The sequence below is a fragment of the Tamandua tetradactyla genome, chromosome 3 (assembly GCF_023851605.1).
Source record: "Tamandua tetradactyla isolate mTamTet1 chromosome 3, mTamTet1.pri, whole genome shotgun sequence".
NCBI classification, from domain to species: Eukaryota; Metazoa; Chordata; class Mammalia; order Pilosa; family Myrmecophagidae; genus Tamandua; species Tamandua tetradactyla.
The window spans coordinates 53,698,609-53,718,348 of NC_135329.1; the positions used below are offsets into that span (position 1 = coordinate 53,698,609).

Sequence of the window (19,740 nt, forward strand, 5' to 3'; positions counted from 1 at the left end):
CAATAGAAATTTTTAGATGACTGTAGGTGGAAAAGATTCCAAACGTTGGGTCCCTTCTTGAATTTCTGTGCAAAAACATCAAGTTGTAAAATGAGAATGGCTGTTTACAGAGGAACAAAAACAACATTCAAAAAAACCACCTCATGTCGGTAGATTAATTTGCTAGTCACCTCGGGCAATTACATCGGTGGCAAAGCTATTCTCCTAGAACTCGTCCCTTAGCAGGCACTATAATTAGAGTAAGCCTGCATCCCAACAGACAAAACCTCTGTAGATTCAGGGGAAGAACCCATTGCATTTACCCCGCGCACCTCTGGGCTCTCCCTGTGCCCAAAACGAGGCAAATGTGCGCTCTGAAAATTAACACAGCCAGAGAGGAAACACCCCACAGGGTGAATCAATACCCAGCAAAGGATAATGGGATTCCTGTTCAAGCAGCTGTGTCCTGCCCTCCTTGCATTAGCACCTGTCAGCGAGAGCAGTCGGGGCTGGTCAACGGGCACCTCTCCTTACAGCTCAATTCACAGGCTGATCATTAGCCGGAGCCAACACGGTGGCACCCCACACTGCCAAATAGTGTCCTTTTCTCCTTAAATGCAGACAAACAATGACTTTTCCCCTAATAGCTGGCACAGACCTTGTTAATCTTCCGTGTTTCACTTTTGTTTTGTGCTTTGCACAATGTGTAAGAAGAAGGTAGGAATTAGGTTATTCAAGTTAATTTCAGGACATGCTCTACTCGGAGTCTTAGAACCCATCTAAGCTGGCCTGAATCACTTAGAGGGAATCACAGGAGGGGAATAATACTCCGCTGAGTGTGTCGTGATCAATATCTACCCTTTGGGGCTTTTTTTTTTAATAACCGTTTACGAAAAAGAGCACTGAATGATCCTACCTCGCTGAAAATCTCTCCTTCCCTCTCCACTTCTCTCTCCATCTTTTTCTTCTTTCCTTCCTTCCTTGCTTCCTTCTTTCCTTGCTTGCTTCCTTCCTTTTTTATTCAATTAGAGATGAATAACTTTGCAAAGGGAAACTGAGCATTTAAAAAATCATTATTAATCTTAGGAGTAAGATTTTTAAAAGTACTTCTGTTCACAGACAATTGAAGGTCAATACTGGGGGGCCTTTTCCAGATTCTGGGAGCAGACCAGGCACTGCTCACTTGCCCCTGTAAGTCAACCTATTTCAGGAATGTCTGCCTGGTAAAGAGCAAAGAATTGTAAAATGGTCCAGGCATTCATAACCATGATTTTATCCAGGTATTTTATATTCTACGCAGTAGAATTGCAAGGATATTCCTAGAATAAATTGGCAGAATCACTTCAATGGTTTTTTTTATTTATTGTCTTTTTCAATGACAATATCTAATAGACCAAATTTTTCTCTTAACATTGAGTGTATATGGACTTCAGTCACATCCTATTCTTGGGAAAAATCAAGTTATTTAGTAATGAGGAGGAAATCAGGAAACTTTCAAATGTATTGCACAATACTTAATTATTTAATTGCTCTCTCCTTCATGTACTCATTCATTCAACCACTGGTAGACGTTAATGGAGCCCTTACTTGATGTTAGCCCTTTGCACACAAAAGTTCTCACAGTTTGGTGGGGGAAATCTGCTAGGGAAAGGGAGGGGATGGGAAGAAAAGAAATGATGTTTTCATTAAATCTGGTAATTTCTAAAGAACCCTAGATACCAGAGACCAAATACTTCAAATCTTTTTCTACTGACCAACAAAGTATATATGTTCTGAACTCTATACCTCCCTCCACAATAAAATGTTCTGCTCCTAAAGTCCCTCAAACATTATTTTCTTAGTAATTCACATGCATTCTATAAAGTATATATAAGGAAAAAAAGAAAATTTAACAATGCTTCTAATTACTATAGCTTTTGGAAAATATCATTCATGTATGTGGGAATTCTCTCATTACTAATTGGTGATATTAAACCATTTCTTGCATAAAAAATGGCAATCACATATGGTTTGACCTAACATTGTAGATAAAGTTATGAAAATGGGGTCATAGCATACATACTATTTGTATCCCCCTTTTATTTTTGGTATCCCAACCTTTTATCATTTAACTATACAGCATAAACTCTTCTCTGGCAATAAACATTTTAATAGTTAAAATTAAACCATAGTTTCAGTGGCTTATCATTTTTCACTATATGGCTATAACAGTAATGTTTAATTATAGCAGATTATTTAAGGAAACATTGCCTGATTTCCAGCATTTTGATATGGTTGTGGAAAACATCCATATCTTATGCTTATTCCAGTCATGTCTTCAGTGCTTTGATGTCAAAAGAGAGAGATTTGGTCTCGAAGTCAAAAGCAACCATGAACACAGCATTTTGTAAATTAAGCTCAATTTTTAAAATAATGTCTATAACTCAAAAGCTATTAGTAAGTACAGTTGACCTTGATTCTCCACAAAATTAGTTCTTGCAATCAACAACTTGTCCTGCCTAAATATTTACTTTCTACCATGACTGAGATGCATGTTTCTTTCTACTTGCTGAAATGTTCTTCCTGATTTAGATAATGTCCTTTCATTCCAGGACAGCTACATTGCCGAAAGTCTCATGACTGTGGCATGGAACACACAAGCTAAAATATCCCTGCCCCAACTACGCTGATATGGTGAGTAAGACTTAACGCATGAGACTGAAAAAAGGAGGCTGGGTCACACAAAGACAAAAGAGAAGCAAAGTATTCTATTGGAAAAACATTTTTGAGATCATTAATTTGAAGTTTTAAAAAATTCTTCCTTTCTTTAAAGTAGGAGCAGGTTACAAAAGAGGGAAATTCTGCAAATTGAATGCATTGCAGTTTTCTCCAGAAAATCTTACATCAAGATGAATCACCAGCCATCCATATGCTTTGCCATATTTCACCAAGCACATGATAGAAAACAACTCAGAAAACCCCCACAAATGCCATGCTAGCTCTCCACTAGTCTCATCCACTTTGAAAATGGTAGAAATGGGAATTCCAGTGATAAATTTCAATTGCTTACAATGGTTTGTTTTAAAATGACTAAAAATAAAGCATGAAATTCTTTTAAGCATGTTCAATCCCAAGAAATGGTAGAGAATGAGATTCTAAATGATGATTTTTGCATCGGCTCTCTAGGTTAAAATTTCAATTGAAAAGTGTTTATTTGCTAAGTTAAAATCATGCTGTACCTCGTGAGGGGGGAGTAGGTTTTCAGCCAAGCAACTGAAACTTCTGCAGCAGGTGTAATCAGCATTTTCTTACTCTCTGAAAGTAGCACTCCTGACTTTCCACATTGCAGGCAGCACGCCTTTCCTTTAAAAACTTCCAAGCTTGGTTTGGTTCTGTGTCTATGTCTCATCCAGAAGTGGGAGGAGGAAGTTCAGCTGTTTGTAAATAGAAAGGAGCAAGTGAGAGAGAATTATAATAATTTGCACTCTGATACTCTCTTGCATTTGAAATTTCAAAAGACGTTGCAAATTTTACAAGTCGTATTTCCGTCTATAATAGGAAGAAAACCGGGGCAACAACCCAGCCAAGGTAGCGTGTTATGCGCAGCGTCTAGAGCAGAAGTCATTACGTCCTGACTCTTTTTTTTTCAAGAGTCCCTGTAAGTCACGCCAAGAACAAAGATGACATCATTAAGATGTCACATACATTAAACTGTTGCCGGCACATGGAAATCATTGGTGGGTCCTGGGAAAAGGCCTTCGGTGTCCGTGAGGTGATTGATCACATATTCACAGCTGGAGGTGAAGCAGATCCAAAGATGTAGCGGTCCCCACCTTTCGCCATCACTCCAAAGCAGTAATAAACAGAAGATACTAAACCCCTCCTCCTCCCACACGTGCAGCTGCTTTCCCTACCCACCCTCTACCAAATGCGAACGTTCAATACTAATTATATTTCTAAATGTCAAATGATATTTGTTTGGGGATTGAAAAAAAAAAAAGGCTTCTGAGAGACAAAACAGTGGCTTTAAATGTGAACAATTCCAAAAGTGAAAGTATAGCTTTGGAAGTCAAAATAGTTTTCCCCCTGTGCCATGCTGGTGGTTTGGGAAGTCTTTTGCAGGGACAAGATGTAACATAGGTCCTCAGCAAGATTTCAGACACTAAGCAGATCTTAAATTAGTGCTTGTTCATTTATAGAAATTACAGAGATCATACAAAGAAACACATGCATGGTCACAAACATATCCCAGAAAATCTATAGCTAAAACTGTTCTTTGTGTTTCCATCAATGCGTCAATTTGCACACAAAGTCAGCTTGCTCTATAAAATGGTTTAATCTCTTGGACTAAGAGATTTGTTGCCTATTTTTTGTAAATAAAGTTTTACTAGCACGCATCCACACCCATTCCTTTACTGACTGTTTATCTGCATTCGTGCTAGAATAGCAGAGTTCAGTAGTTGAGACTGTACGGCCCGCAAAGCTAAAGATATTTTCTATCCGCTTTTTACAGGAAAAGTTTGCTAACCCTGCTTTAATCCATGAAATGGTTTAGCCAAAGAAATGCTAGAAAATACAAAAAGAGAATAAATGTTCAGCCATTCAGAGATGAATCAGAAGAGGCAGCCTGCTTAAATTACCCTTCCTCGTAAGGCTATTATCGTGGTACCTACTTACTTACATGGTGTCAACACTGAACATTAGGTAAGCGCCAATTACTAGGGTTTCCTCGCTTCGTAGCTTGAAAATGAGGGTGGAGGGCAGACGCTAGAAGACACCTAATCCAATCTTCTGTACGATGAAGGAATCACAGCCACAAAACTCTGAGCAGCACTGTTTCTATCACGATGTCTATTATTCCATACCTGGACGATTTTAATTGTTTCTGTTTTCTTATATTGGGCAACAATCTGTTTCCCTGTCACTTGTGCTTACATGGCAATTTGAAAATGTTGAAAATCAGCTATCCTGAATTCTTGGACATTCCTCTCACCCTCACATCCTCTTTTCCCCAGGCTAATTAGCCAAATTCCCTCAACTGCGGCTCACGGGGCACAGTGTTGACACTTCACACTGCCATCATCCTCATGCAGCCACAAGCCAAGTTTCCCTTCCAATGGTAGCAGAACCTTGCCCGCACTTCCGGTTCTTTTCCAATAGCCTAGCAACACATTCAAGCCTTCTCCCAAAGCGGGCAGGGGGAAGACCTCAAGAAGCTACGGCATGTTGCTTTGCTGTTTTTGTTTTAAGCCATGGCACTGCTTCATAGCCACCTCTCATTTTGACCCAGATCTCACTTTGCTGAAAAAGGGTGGTTTTTTATGATTCAGTACAAGCAACATTGGACTAGCGCTCCAAGGACTCAGGGTCTAGCCCAGAGTCTGCCATTATGTAGGGCTGATGAATTCAGGAAATTGTTTAATCTGTGGGCCACTGTGTCCTTATCCATAAAATTTCTTCCTTCTAGAAAAGACTATGATTATTCCCCTTTCTTCTTTCTTGAGTTATAGACAACTTTGAGAAACCAACAGATGTTTTTGACCTTTTTCTGAAAAAAAAAAATACATATAGGGCGGGCCATGGTGGTTTAGCAAGCAGAGTTTTCACCTGCCATGCCGGGGACCTGGGTGCAATTTCTGGTGCCTGCCCAGGCAAAAAAATAAATATATAGATATAGCTATAGATACAGATATAGACATAGATATATAGAAATACACATACATTCTGTGGATTGAGAAGGACAACGGAGGTGGGAGATAAGAGGCAGGTGGGTTTTACCTCATTAAAAGCCCTGCTTATCCTACCAAGCAACTTGTTCTGTGTCCTGAAAGTAATGGGTGCCCCCATCAAAGCTTTTCAAACAAGAGAGTGACATTGTCATATTATTGCTTTAAAAAATATGTAAGGTGGTCATCACTATAGAGAGTGGTATATAAATGGGGACAGAGCGAAGTGTTTAGGTTTGGTAAGCCTGCTGAAATACAATGTACCAGAAATGAGTTGACTTTTGCAATAGGGATTTATTAACTTACAATTTATAGTTCTTCAGGCATGAAAACATCCAACTTAACACATCAGCAGGACAATACTTGGGCTCTGAAGACAGGCTGCTTGCATCTGGGACACCTCTGTCACATGGGAAGGCACATGGCTGGCATCTGCTGGTCCTTCACTCCTGGGGTTCACTGTCTTTGGGTTCTGGCTTCAGTGGTTTTCCTTCTTTTCTGTGGGTCCTCTAGTAGCTTCTCTGGGGATTTTCTCTAACTTTCTCTTAACTTCATCTCTGAGCTTCTCTATGTGTTTTATCTTCTTATAAAACACTCCAGTAAAGGATTAAGACCCACCTTGAATGGGGAGTGCCCATCTCAGTGGAAATAACCTAATCAAAAGGTCCCACCCACAAAAGAACTGCACCCACAGGAATGGATTAAAAGAACATGGTCTTTTCTGGGGTATATCACAGCTTCAAACTACCACAGAGGGTATAGGCTAAAGGTCAGAGTAGAGAATGGGAGAGGAAAGTGAGAAGACAGAGAGGGGACCTCTCTGACAGAAGGTTATTACTTGTCAGGATTATTGCCACTCAAAGAGTGGCCAAAGAACCAACAGAAGCAGCCCCAGCATCTAGCAGCTTGTGAAAAATGAAATACCTCAAATACTTTCTGAGATTTTCAAAATCAGTGTCCACACTTTAACAAGTTGTGATTTGTACTTTGAGAAAACAGGAATGAGATAGATTTCATTTAACAGCCCCTAGAGATGCTAAGGGCTGAACAAAAACTTTTGACTGTGCAAATGAAAAGGAGACAATATGTCTGAGAGTTACATACAAGGAAATATTGACAAAAGTTCATAATGCTGGATGTGAGAAATGTAATAGAGGAAACAAGGAAACACCCAAGATTCTATCCTGGACTACTGAGTGGATGATTCTGGTATTTACCTGAAATAGGGAATGGAAGAGGAAGAGACATTTTGCAGGGCATTATCAAATTCCTTTTATGGCATGTTAAATCAAAGTATCTATAAGACTTTGCTGTGATCATGTTCAATGAGCATTTGGAAATGCAGATTTAAAGCTTAGAAAAATAAAAGGTCCTCGATGAAAATAAAGACTTGGCAGTAAAGGCGTAGAGATTGTGCTTGAAGCTCTAAAAGATGATGAAATTACCCTTAAAGAACATATGAGTAAGGAGTGAGGATAAGAGGAAAGAGGTGAATGAAAGAGGAAAGTGTGAATACAAATCCTAAAATAACCAGTGAAGAAGACAGAGGAAGTTGATTCACTCAAGAAAACTAACATCCGAGGAGCAGAGCATTAATTGACCACCAATCTCCATTTCCCCCCTCTTTCTCTTTTTATAGAAGCCCCTGGTTTTAGCTCAGTGTGTGGTTGCTCAAAATTACCTTTCTTAGCTACTCTAATAGCTTAGTGCTGGCCCATGGAGCTTGGAAAGAAGTGATAAATGCCTATGCTGGACCACTGCTGCCCTTATAAATAATGTGCACGTTCTCCCTTTATCTTCTCCCTTCCTGTTATCAGGAATGCAGATGTGATGGCTGGAGCGCTAGCAACCATAGGAGAGACTCACGTCATGCTTCATAGACTGCAAAGCCACCCTACCTACCCTGGTCTGCCTAGGTCTCGACAGTTGCATGAGAGAAAATTTCAGAATGAGTTTGTTCAAGTCACTTTATTTGGGGTCTTTTTATGGCAATTCATATTGTAACCTAAGTAATAAAGGAAATCAAAGAGGTAATATGAAAAAATACAAAAAAATGATGCAGAAATTGAGAGGAGAGTTTCAATCGATGGCACAGTCAATATTGTTATATGCTTCAAAGCTCAAGAAAGATGAGGACTGTATGTGTCTTAATTTGGAAATTCAGAAAATAGCCATTATGGTATTAAAAATCAGTTACAATGAAGCATTGGTGCAGGAAACAAAAGTGAACGGAAGGTGAGTAAAAGAAAGTGTGGAAAACTTGTTCAGGTTTTTGCAAGGGAGGAAATGAGAGAAGAGGGGTCTACCTTCAGGGAATGGAGAGGGAGAGCTTGTGAAAGGAGAGGTTTTCTTAAAGGGTGGTTTAGACTTTAATAAGTCTGTAGGTGGAGAGATAAAAGAAAAAGGTGAAAATGAGAAGGAGCAGACACTCCTCAGAGGAAGGAGGAGGGTGAGAGGGCAAGAGAACAGGTGAACAACAGGCAAACACAGTGGCTAGAAAGATTTCAGATTCTGAGGCTCATTATGAACCTGAAGCAAGTTTTGGGCTGCAAGGGGAGCTCTGAATTCATCCAAGGTACTCACGCAGGTGGAAGGAGGGCCCACCATGAAATGATATTGCAAGTTGCAGATGAATGCAGAGGCACACAGGAATTCCAGAGAATCCCTGCTGTTCCTGTCTTCCTTCCAGGTTCTCCTTCCTGGGACATTGATCTCAAGCCTTTCAGTAGCACCCAAAAAATCTCAGAGCTGTGTTTAAAGAAGCAATGTACCTATTTGCAAAAATCACAGTTGCCCGCTAATTACACTTTAGCTCTTTAGCTTATAAACCCGTCCAATATTTTCATACCTGTCTTTATATAAGATGTGGAGAAAATGCTTCATTTGACAAAAAGAGAAAAGCCTGGAAATCAAGAGAACAATTAAACTGTAGTAGGAGAAAGTACTTTTTGATGTTTACACTGACTCGATGTTTATAATAGAGCTAATTCAGGAAATCGTCAATGATTCGTGCAGAAAACAAAATCAAGAAATTACTTTGTCAAAATGTGCAAATTTAACCTCCAGAGATTTGGGGAGGGGGTGGCGGGAGCAGTTCTTTAATTACAAGTCACACGGAGGGACTCCATTCTTGGCAGTGATGAGGATACGCAAATTGAAAAGTATGTGGTGACAGTTGGTGGCAGAAATCCTAGAGAAAGAGAAGCCTGCCAGGTACCAATCCGTGCATGACAAGATGATCTCAAATACATGGGTGAGTCATATTTTTCCCCTAAAATTTAATGTTGGTTCTACAATATGCGATGTTTAAGATTTTATGATTGTCGCTGGCATTGCAAGAGGTCTCAGGGGACACCAGCCATTTTTTCTTCCTGCTCGTTACCCTCAGTTATGCAGAGGGGTGAAAATCAAATTTTTAAAAAGTGGGGATGTGGTTAAAAAATTGTTTGGGGATTTTTGAGAGCTATACGAATAATCCCTTCCGATTTCAAAATTCACAATGAGAAAATGATTTTAAAAATTAGTGCCACAATTCAAGCATCATAAGTGGCAGAGAATGTTGATTGAGCCCTTCCTTGAAGTAGGGAAATGATCTGTGTGTGTTCACATATTGTTTCTTCTTTTTTCTATTCATTCCACAATTAATTATCAGGCCCTCCCTTTGAACTTGCCATTGAATAAGGCACCGGGTAGGTAGTGGGGAACAAAAGAGAGACAAATGTTGCCTTCATCGAGTTTAGAATCACGTGATGGAGACAGATATTTAACAGGTGTTTCACAAATAATTATACAAATAACTAAATCACAGTTGCTATAATTGCCATGAAGGAAGAATGCAGACGTATATTTAAATGGATAAGGAGGAATCAAAGCAATCTAGGGGGTCAGGAATTCTTCCCCAAGGAAATAACATTGAGGATAAGTGAAGTTTAGCCTGGCTAAGAGTGGAGAGTGATGTTCCAGGCGAAGGACAACATGTGAAAAAGCCAGTGTTGGGAAAGCCGGTGGATCTTGACAATTCCAAGGAAAAGAAAATGCCTGGAGCATATGCCGCAATGGTATAGTCATGGAAAATGTGAAAAAGTAACTCACCATCTTTCACTGACTGCTCTCTTACCTCCCCACAGCCTACTGTTCCCTGGGTAAATTGTTCCCACTTCCTTCCTCCCCTGATTTTTATAACATTTAGAATGTTTAGTTTTGCATTCTCCTATTTTTTTTTTTCAGAAATACGTTCGTGAAATGTCCAAATAGCCTATCTCAAGAAATCGTGAATTCTCCACGTCTGTTTCCTAGGTACTGCTTCTTTAGGAAACAAGCCATGTCAAGCCTTGGCCCCCTACGTTGAATTGGATGCTTCTTTGCCATATTTTCTATGTTCTAGCAATTTCTATAGCTTAGTCTTTAAAAGCCCAGATTCTGAATTCAGTCTGCCTGGGTTGGAGCCCCATCTCTTCTTTCTGTTAGAGAGATATTCTTGGGCAAGTTAATTTCTATCTCTCAGCCTCAACTGCCTCAGCTGCAAAATGAGATGACAAAAGTTCTCTGAGTACCCTGCTTCACAATATGTTGTAAGGATTACATAAGTCAATATATGTAAAGTCTTTAATTCTTGAAGTAATAAACATACACTATAATAATAGGTAATGTAATATAGTTATATAAGTAATAATAAATTAAAATTAAATAGTGTAAACACAATAAATATTAGCTATTACAGCACTTAATGCAAGTGCTGCCGGCTTTATATATGTTACTAGAACAAAAGCTAAAAGATAAAACATAGAAATATATGACAGTGAACCCTATTGTAAACAGTGAACTACAGTTAATAGTACAACTATAAAAATCTTTTCATGAAGTTTAACAAATGTACCACACCAATGCAAAGGTTCAACAACAAGGGTGAATGTGGGAATGCTGTATTTCTTACATGATTTTTCTGTAAATCTACGACTTCTATAATTATATATATATAAAGAAAAACCGGGAAAAAAAATACTTCTACTGGGCAATTATCAGGCCATCCTTTATGTCAAGTACCAGAATAGAGCAAGGGAGTGTAATAGTACATGTTTCTTATATTTGCCATGCTCTAGCCTATACAAGAGTGGTTCTTTATATTTTTTAGAAGATCAACCCCTTTGAGAACTTGTCAAAAGCTAGAGGGTTTTCTCCCAAAAATGTACCAATTCATATTTTTTTTGCAGTCTTCTGAATGAGCATTCTGTTATCCTGGTTGACCTGTTGTCACCTGCCCTTGGGCATGTCCCCATCATATTTTAAGCTCCCCCCTTTTACATTCTGTTCTCCTCCATTGGGAGCTCACCTGTTCAATCAATGGGGAGTCCCAGCAGGACCGCTCCTTTTAGTGGGAAATGGAATTTAGAAATAATGATTCCAGGTGACCTCATCAACAACCAGCAATGCATCGTCCAGACCAGTAAGAAACCCGCCATTCACTGTCTCTAGACAACAATCAGGGAATATTCCTCCTTTGTGGGCATAAAACCTATCTCAGCCCACCCCACGGTGGCCAGGAGCATGCGGTACAGTATATGCGGTCCCAGGACTCAAGCTAAAAAATGGAAATGAGTCTTTCCCACTCCCAGCCTTGCAACCAGTCATCCCAAGCCAGAACGGAAGAGCAGCCCCACTGCCTAACCTCACTTCTAGCTACCAGTGGGCTTGGGGAAGCTAGAGCTGCTGGATCTGCAGGAACAGCCCATGCTGAGCAAACCCACCATCATCTCTTCCTCGAACTATCCACTAGCATCAAACAAACAGCCTCCACCTTAATCTTTCTGCAGTCCCAAGTAAATTCATTAGCGGGCATCATCCTCCAAAACTGGCAAGCCCTAAATGCCCTCACAGCAGCACATGGAGGAACATATGAATTCCTAGGAGAGGATCATTGTTTTTATGTTAATGAAAGCTCAAAAATAGCACAGGATATTAACTCCCTTAGAAACCACACCATTCAATCGTCCTCCTGGTCTCAAGATCTCCCATTTAATTTATTCAAGTTCTCAAGGAGATAGGTGCCATTCTTTGCTCCATCCTTTTCTGTTTAATAGGGATAGCCTATTAAAAATAGTTCTCCTTAGCTTTGTGGTTCTCTCTGTCTCCCTCTCTGTCTTAAAACACTGCATCTCAACAGTAACAGCACAAGTCATGATACAGAGCAGACGCCCTTATAAGACATCAGCAGACAACCAAGGGTTACATTAGAACAAAAAAAAAATGCAAAAAAAAAAAAATCCCCATAACCTGCCCCCAAAATGATTAGATACAATAGCAAGAAAATTCCGTTACCATTATAACCAGGGACAATGCCCTCTTTCTCAGCAGGAAGCAGTTACAGAAGACTGACTTCCCCCATTCAGTGCCCCCTAAGTTTAAGGGACAGAATTCTCTGAGAGGGGAATGAGGCAAGTTAGATAGAGAAGGAGGGAGGGCAAAATCACCCTAAGACTCATAACAAAAAGTTCCTTTCAGCATGACAAACACCTAGCCCTCACAGGTTGGCAACTGAAAAGCACCAATGAAACAGCACAGCTCATCAATCCCTTAGCAGCACAGCCAGAAGGGGGAGGGCCCCTCCAAGTCCTTGTAATGTAGGAATGAGCCAACCTCAGAGGGCTTCTCCTCCTTTGAGGAATGCCTATGTTCTTTGCTCTTCTCCCTTCGAGCATGTCCTTTCGCTGTGCACTGAAGTTTTGGGTTATACACACTGACACTCCTCGAGTTCTTTCCTGCAGCTGAGTCAAGAGCCTCAGCAGTCAAGGCCTTGACTTTTCTAAGAATTCCTGGGGCTGTCCAGTTTTCAGCATTTTCTAAGAACTCCCAGCATTCTCCAGCATCAAGCTTATTAAATTACAAAAGGAAAACAGAAATAATAATCTAGGTTTTAGGTGTGCTACTGAGATACTGCTACTGGGATAGCATTGCTTCTCGACACTTTCAACAGACAGAACTAAGCAATTTGTATTTTTTAAAATAATGAGTTCATAGAGATATTTCCAATTAACATCTAAAAACACAGAATATCCACTGGATCTTTTTTGACTTTATGTTTGGATCTCTTTTCTCCTTCACTAAAAATCTTGGTTCCTGAAAATATTAACATACTACATATTTTCTTACCTACAATATACAGAAAAAAGTTTTTTGAAGTTACGATATCAGTGCTAACAATAAAACTACTTAGTGAAGTACAAAAAAAGAGATACATTCCATCAATTTATGGATTTATAGCATGAAAAATAATCTGAACTACATATAGATAGGGCACATTACTGTACAAACCTTGTTTCTGTTTTGTTTAAACTGCTCTGAAGTAATAGTAATGTGTGCATGTTTGTTTTTTAAAAAGTACTGAGACTGTAACATATGAAGGGACATTCTGAGAGCCCCTGTGAGGAGGACCCTGTATCAGTCACGTGGGGTCTGAGTTCACACAACCATATCTATTAAGTCCTATTGTGTTCTACACCGTCTTTTAGGTGCTGTGGACAATTAAGATCTTCAAGAGGCAGTTTTAATAAATCATCATGTATCGAGTGTCAGATTTAATCCTCTTATAATCTCGGGAGGAAAATTTTATCGTCCCAATATAGGGGAGTAGGAGGATTCAGAAATGGGTTCAGACCACTAAATTCCTCTTCAGAAACTTTCATTCAAATTGCCTTTCTGGTTATCATGGAAGTGTACTTTTTAATCTTTCTTCCAAGTTTGGTTTACTAATGCATTGATAGGTTTATTTTGATACAAAGCCATAAAACCCCACCTTGCCTTTTCCTCAGGGTTGAAGTAAAATATTGAGGTAGGGAGGAAATACGAAATAAATGTGGGAACTCGTGGCTTCCAGGTGGCTCGATTATGTTGGCTCCAGAAGCAAGAGGAAAGCAAATGGGAACTCAGCAGCTAGACAGCAGAAGGGAAAGAAGTTTGGGCAAGAAGGACAACCTCTCACATGGGGTCTATTTGGCTGCCTCCCTGTGTAAGATGGTGGCACTAGGGGATCCACCCAAGCCATCCACCCGGACTCCACTGGACCCAACTCATTATACCCTCACACGCTGCCATCCCCAAATCAGAAAAACTTCAAAAGAGAGTACTGAGAAGGGTTGAAGATCTTGATTTATCCAGGGGGAATAAATGGCCTTGGAATAAGTGGAAATAATTGAAATAAGTGAAACCAATGACCAACCTACACACTCCAATATAGGCAAGGAGAGGTGGATAGCACAGACTTGAGATGGTGGTTGTTAAATATCTTGCAGCTGAAACTAAGAATCCATATTGCAGAGTCACAAAATCCTCTAAACACATTGACAATAGATAACAGATTGCAAAAATCATGTTTGAATAATTTAGTGTGCTAGCATGCTGCACTGCAGTTCAGGTAGCATCTTGGTCATTGTGCATAAAACAAAACTTGGTCGGTGTACATAAAACAAAAAGTCTTTAACAATTCTGGTGGAAGAACCTATGTTTTACTAATTGCAGAGGATTGTGTAACTGGAAGTTGTATGAAACCCATGCCAATTGTGGGTAGAGCTATTAATATTTCCGGCAACAGCTCTAAAAAGTGAGGAAAAATGAAAAAACACTGGAGACAACGAACACCATTGTGCTGTATCTATGCTGACACAGAGAAGAGATTGCCAAGATGCAATACCTGTAAATAGATCAAATAGTAAGCAGGCATGCATCTGTGTAATTGGAAGGAATTTATCATAGAGCTTTTTGGGGGGGGGGGGGGGCATGGTCTTCAGAGACTTTTTTTCAAATTGCCTTTCTGGTTTTCATGGAAGTGATTAAATCCGACACTCAATACATGATGATTCATGCCCCCCCACACAAAATTAAACAAAAAAACCAGTCTCCTGAATGGAAGGTGGGCATACTAACCACTGAACTACCCGTGCACCCTATGGTAGAGCTTTTGAACTGGAAATTTTATTTCAAAATTTGCCAACCCAGACCTAATAGAATCCATTTAAGATATAGTTGATAATGTTACTCAGAGTTGTTTGATTGATATGCATCAAACGCTGCATAAGAATGAGTCTGCCTTAAAGGACTAAGATGTCCACAATTAAGGGCTCTCCTTGATGCTAATGTGATTGCTTTCTTTTTGGTTTCCCTGTCCTTTCCTTTCTCTACTGCATCCCCATAGTTTATTGTCTACATAGTGGCTAATAAGATCACCCTAAAACGTAAATTAACTCATGTTACTCCTTTGCTCCTATATCCTTCCAAGTAAAAGTCAAAATCTTAAAACGTCTTATAAGGTATTACATGATCTAGCTACCTACATCTCTCAGATCTCAACCTCTGCATTTTGATTAGCTTGGGACTGCTTCATCTTGAATGTGTCAGCCAAGTTCCCAATTCAAGTCTGTACTTGCTGTTTCCTCTACCTGAAACGTACCTCCCTTGGGGACTTGCATGGCTCATTCTGAACTTTATTTAGGACTCTACCCAAATCTGTATCAGAGTGTCCTTCTCTGACCTCCCTGTAGAAAGAGTAACAACAGTCACCACCATCATTCATAAACATCAACATCATTCCCTCCATCCATAACCATCACTTATAAACCTGCAGGTACAAGAAGGTTTGTAGATGATGAAATGACATACTATATCTCACTTCCACCAAAGTGAAGTAGATGTACTTTCGCCTATCATTCCTTCTAAGTACAACAAAATATCTTTGACATTTATTTATGAAACAAACAACAAAAGTAAAAAAGGTGGAGGGAAGGAGCCAGATGGACCAGGGATCTCAGAATTCAAGGGAATCAATGCTAATGCTTTCTGTTGCTCAGTGCGCCAGCTACCACATTTCAGTTGCACGCCCATTCTAAATTATTTCCTTCTCCACAATCAGGTGATCATTTATTCTCTTTCAGGTATGGCTTCCTTTCCAACATTCTCAAACTCTTTCAAGCACCATGGGTTCTGAGAAGAAACGGAAAGTTAATATTTAGTTCCAGATTAATGAAAACTTTACTTGCCTTGATTATTTTTCAAAAGCATGGCATATTTCTTAACTATGGACTATGTATAGAAAATATAGAGTATAGAACATTGGACATAACCCTAGATACACATTAAATAATGTCACATTTATTCTAAAATTCATAAATTACACTATACATCTATAATACAGATTATTTATCTAACCTTGATCTTATTTTACCAAAAATTCAGAGTTCAACAGTTTCTTAATTTCAATAGATGAAGTTTATTTCAAAAATAAAATTTATGAAATTTAAATAAAGCAGCATGGTACTGTCACAGGACACATACATGTAGCCCGATGGAATAGAACTCAGAGCTCAGAAATCAATCCTCACATTTATGACCAACTGATTTTTGACAAAGTGGCAGATACCACTCAATTGGAAAAGAATAGTCTCTTCAACAAACGGTGCTGTGAAAAATGATCTCTATCTGCCAAAAAAAAAAAGAAGGGCCCCTATCTCACACCATATAAAAAAATTGACCAAAATGGATCAAAGACCTGAATACAAGAGGCACAGATATCAAACTCTTAGAAGAAAAAATAAGAAAGCATCTTCAGGACACTGTGTTAAGCAATGGTCTCTTAGACTTTACACCCAAAGCACACGCAAAAAAAAAGAATTCAAGGAACAACATGGTGTGAATTCCCTGTGTGCTTTTTTTCACCTCATATATGCCAGCAGCATAGAAACAGTGATAAACACAGTACAAAAAGAGACTCAGCAAGAGGTTGCTCTTCCTAGCCAAATGATCAGAAGAAAATTCTTAAATGGCAGGTAACAAAATCTGTACAGGATTTGAATGCTGAAAGCTACAAAATGCTGATGAAAGATAAGAAAATATAAATAAATGTATACACATACCATACTCATGGATTAGAGGGACTCAACATGGTAATGATGTCATTTCTCCCAAAATTGATATATGGGTTTAATGCAATTTCTATCAAAATCTCAGAAATATTTTTGTAGATAAAGAGAAATTTATTTTTGTTTTAAAATTCATATGGAAATGCAAAGGAACGAGAATAGCTAAAGCAATGTTGAAAAGGAAGTATAAAGTGGGAGTAATCTACCTAGTTTCAAGACATTATACAGCTACAGTAATCAAATTTGTATGGTATTGGTATATGGATAGACACATAGATCGGCAGAACACAATAGAGGACCAATAAACAGACACAGACAGATATAATCAACTGATTATTAACAAAGGTCCAGAAGCAATTAAATGGAGAAAAGATTGTCTTTTCAACCAACAATGCTGGAGTAATAGAACATCCATAGGCAAAAAATTTTCAAAAATTCTCCAAAAAGCTCCTTGAGCTACTAAGTGAATTCAGCAAAATCACAGGGCATGAGATATACAAGCAAAACTCTATTGTATTTCTACAATTTCCTCAATCTCAACCTCCTACCTTATCCAAAAATTAAGTCAAAATGGATCCTCACTTAAATGCAAAGTGTAAAACTGTACAATTTTTATTTTAAAAAAAGCATAAGAGAAAAATCATCTAGATCTTGGACAATGCAAAGTTTTCTTAGACTTTGATAGCAAAGACTTCTGTCCCTGTTACTAGTGATGGGAGGTATCGACTTCATAATCTCCGCCAGCAAACAATGCTTATGATATTTCAACAGCAGATCTCAGCTTATCCCTCTTCCATTCCACCCTCTCCCTTTTTCTCTCCTGTCTTTCCTGCTCTGTTTTGACCTGAGCTGTTAGTTAATAGAAAAGTGTTAATTCAGAGTATACATAAATGTAAATATCACTTTTATCACTACAAGAAGGTGTGTTAGTTAGATTCAGTTGTCAACTTGGCCAGGTGAGCATACCTAGTTTTGTTGCTGCGGACATAAGCCAATGGTACATGAACCTCATCTGTTGCTAATTACATTTGTAGTCGGCTAGGAGGCGTGTCTACTGCAATGAGTGACGTTTGCCTTAATTGGCTGGTGCTTAAATGAGAGAACGCAATGTAGCACAGCCGAAGCAGCTCGGCATTCCTTGTCTCAGCACTCGCAGCTCAGCCCAGGCCTTTGGAGATGCAGAAAGAAGTCACCCTGGGGAAAGTTGTTGGAACCCAGGGGCCTGGAGAGAAGACCAGCAGAGACCATCCTGTGCCTTCCACGTAAGAAGGAACCTCAGTGGAAAGTTAGCTGCCTTTCCTCTGAAGAACTAACAAAATAAATCCCCTTTTATTAAAAGCCAATCCGTCTCTGGTGTGTTGCATTCCAGCAGCTAGCAAACTAGAACAGAAGGTAAGTGAGGCCAGGAAACTAAATTGAAATATAATTCCTTTCCCATTCTATTATTGTAAGCAAAATGTTTTAAAGTTGCAATGCAAATTAAGAGTTTTCTTATCCCATAGAACAGTATATTTTGTAATATTTGCTCACAACTGACTAATCAGCCCTGAAGACCCATAGATGCCATTGAGTCATTGTCATGGGGATTTAAAAAAAAATCGTTCTCATTTAAATTCTCCCAGCCCTAATCTAAAGACAGTGGATACTAAGGTCAGCCATTTGTTTTCCCAGGAGGACGAATGGGAAGAGGGTAACAGATTGGAGGAAGTAAACTGGAAAAGAAAAAGAAGAACTGTATTGTTCCAAATAAAAAGTAGAGTGAATAGGGGTTAGGGAAAGATCTGGAAGAAAGAAAATAGAAACTGTTTGAGGGGAAGGCAAGAGAAACAAACAACAACAACAACAAAAGAAAACAAGATCAGGAAAACAGTGATATAGCAAAGAGGATATGGATCCACTGCTGCTTGGAGATAATATTAGAAGAAAGAACCCAAATGTTTAAGGAGGGTGATTTAAGATTTTCTCATATGGCATGCAGCGGAAACCAGGTTCTGGGTCTCCCAACAAAATCTTTAGTGAAACATATACAAATTGCTGCACAAAACATTCAAAGCCTATTATGATTCCATATTACAAAGAGTTTTTAAATTGTTTAAGTCATAGGCAATTTATGTCTGTTAATAAAGTAGATAAGAGCCTGGAGGGTACACGACTGAAAATAGCCATGCCCATGTCAACAGAATGGAACCAAACCAGACGAATGTAATTAATATGCTCTTTTCAGGGCTTGAAATACATTATCTCAGTTGAATTTCTCAGCAATTCTTCCCATGGCTGTCCCCTCCATGCAGATTAAGAAACTGACTTAGGGCCTCACAATTAGTAAAGGAAAGCTGGAAATCAAACCTAAGCCTGACACCACATTTTACTTCTTAGATGACTCAGAAAGAGGGAGTGGCCCACTGGCAAGTCATGTCAGTCCACCCCATTTCTCCTCCAGAGCATCAGGGAGCCAAAGATCTGAAAGAATTGCGAACAGCACTGGGTAACCTGCCATGAGGTTATTCCCAAATGGATTAAATTTGAACAACTGAGCCTATTTTTCTATCTAGAGAAAATAGCATCATTTTCAGCCAGTGCTAGTTAACTTGCTGGACTTGGAGCCCCGACTAAACTGCAATGCTCCCCAAGATATATACATTGAATGTTAAGCCATTTGTACTTAAATCTCCATTTCTTCTCAATTACTCCTCAGAAAAAAAAATGCTGAATGGATAATTTGGAGGAAACAAATATAGAAAAGGTCTATGGAAAAAAAATTAATTTTCCAGCAGATGCATTCAACGAATTTGGGTAGCAGCCATCTTTTCTCAGATGAGCAATCCCATCACCTCAAAATGCTCACCTGAAGAGTTTCTTTTCCTGATTTGGCCGTTTTACTATGAACCATGGTAAAACCTCATCTTCCTCACCAAAAGCAGGCCCTTGAGGTGTTTTTCCAAAGGAGAAGCTGCTGGATCCCATTAATTATGCCTTAATATGCAGATTGTTTCATAAATTTTTCCCAGTGGATTACAGCCTCTGTGCCTCCAATCCTTCTTTGAACATGCTCCAGTCTGCTTCCATCCTCCTCACTGTCTATTCCCAGTGTGGGACCACCCAAACCAGAGAGCACGGGTCAGTTGGAACCCCTGCCGTCACCGTGAAATTAT

At 39.2% G+C, this 19,740-nt stretch overlaps 2 long non-coding RNA genes across 2 annotated transcripts in view; one reads left to right on the forward strand and one right to left on the reverse strand.

The window, feature by feature from the left end:
• The window catches only part of LOC143677295 (uncharacterized), a 177,013-nt gene that overhangs the window by 114,179 nt on the left and 43,094 nt on the right, over positions 1–19,740 (reverse strand). The window contains exon 3 of the long non-coding RNA XR_013172497.1: positions 3,198–3,392. This is a non-coding gene — a long non-coding RNA (uncharacterized LOC143677295). The remainder of the gene's footprint in view (positions 1–3,197; positions 3,393–19,740) is intronic.
• LOC143677296 (uncharacterized) overlaps positions 1–19,740 on the forward strand; it is a 55,862-nt gene that overhangs the window by 24,281 nt on the left and 11,841 nt on the right. Inside the window, exon 2 of the long non-coding RNA XR_013172498.1 lies at positions 2,571–2,652. This is a non-coding gene — a long non-coding RNA (uncharacterized LOC143677296). The remainder of the gene's footprint in view (positions 1–2,570; positions 2,653–19,740) is intronic.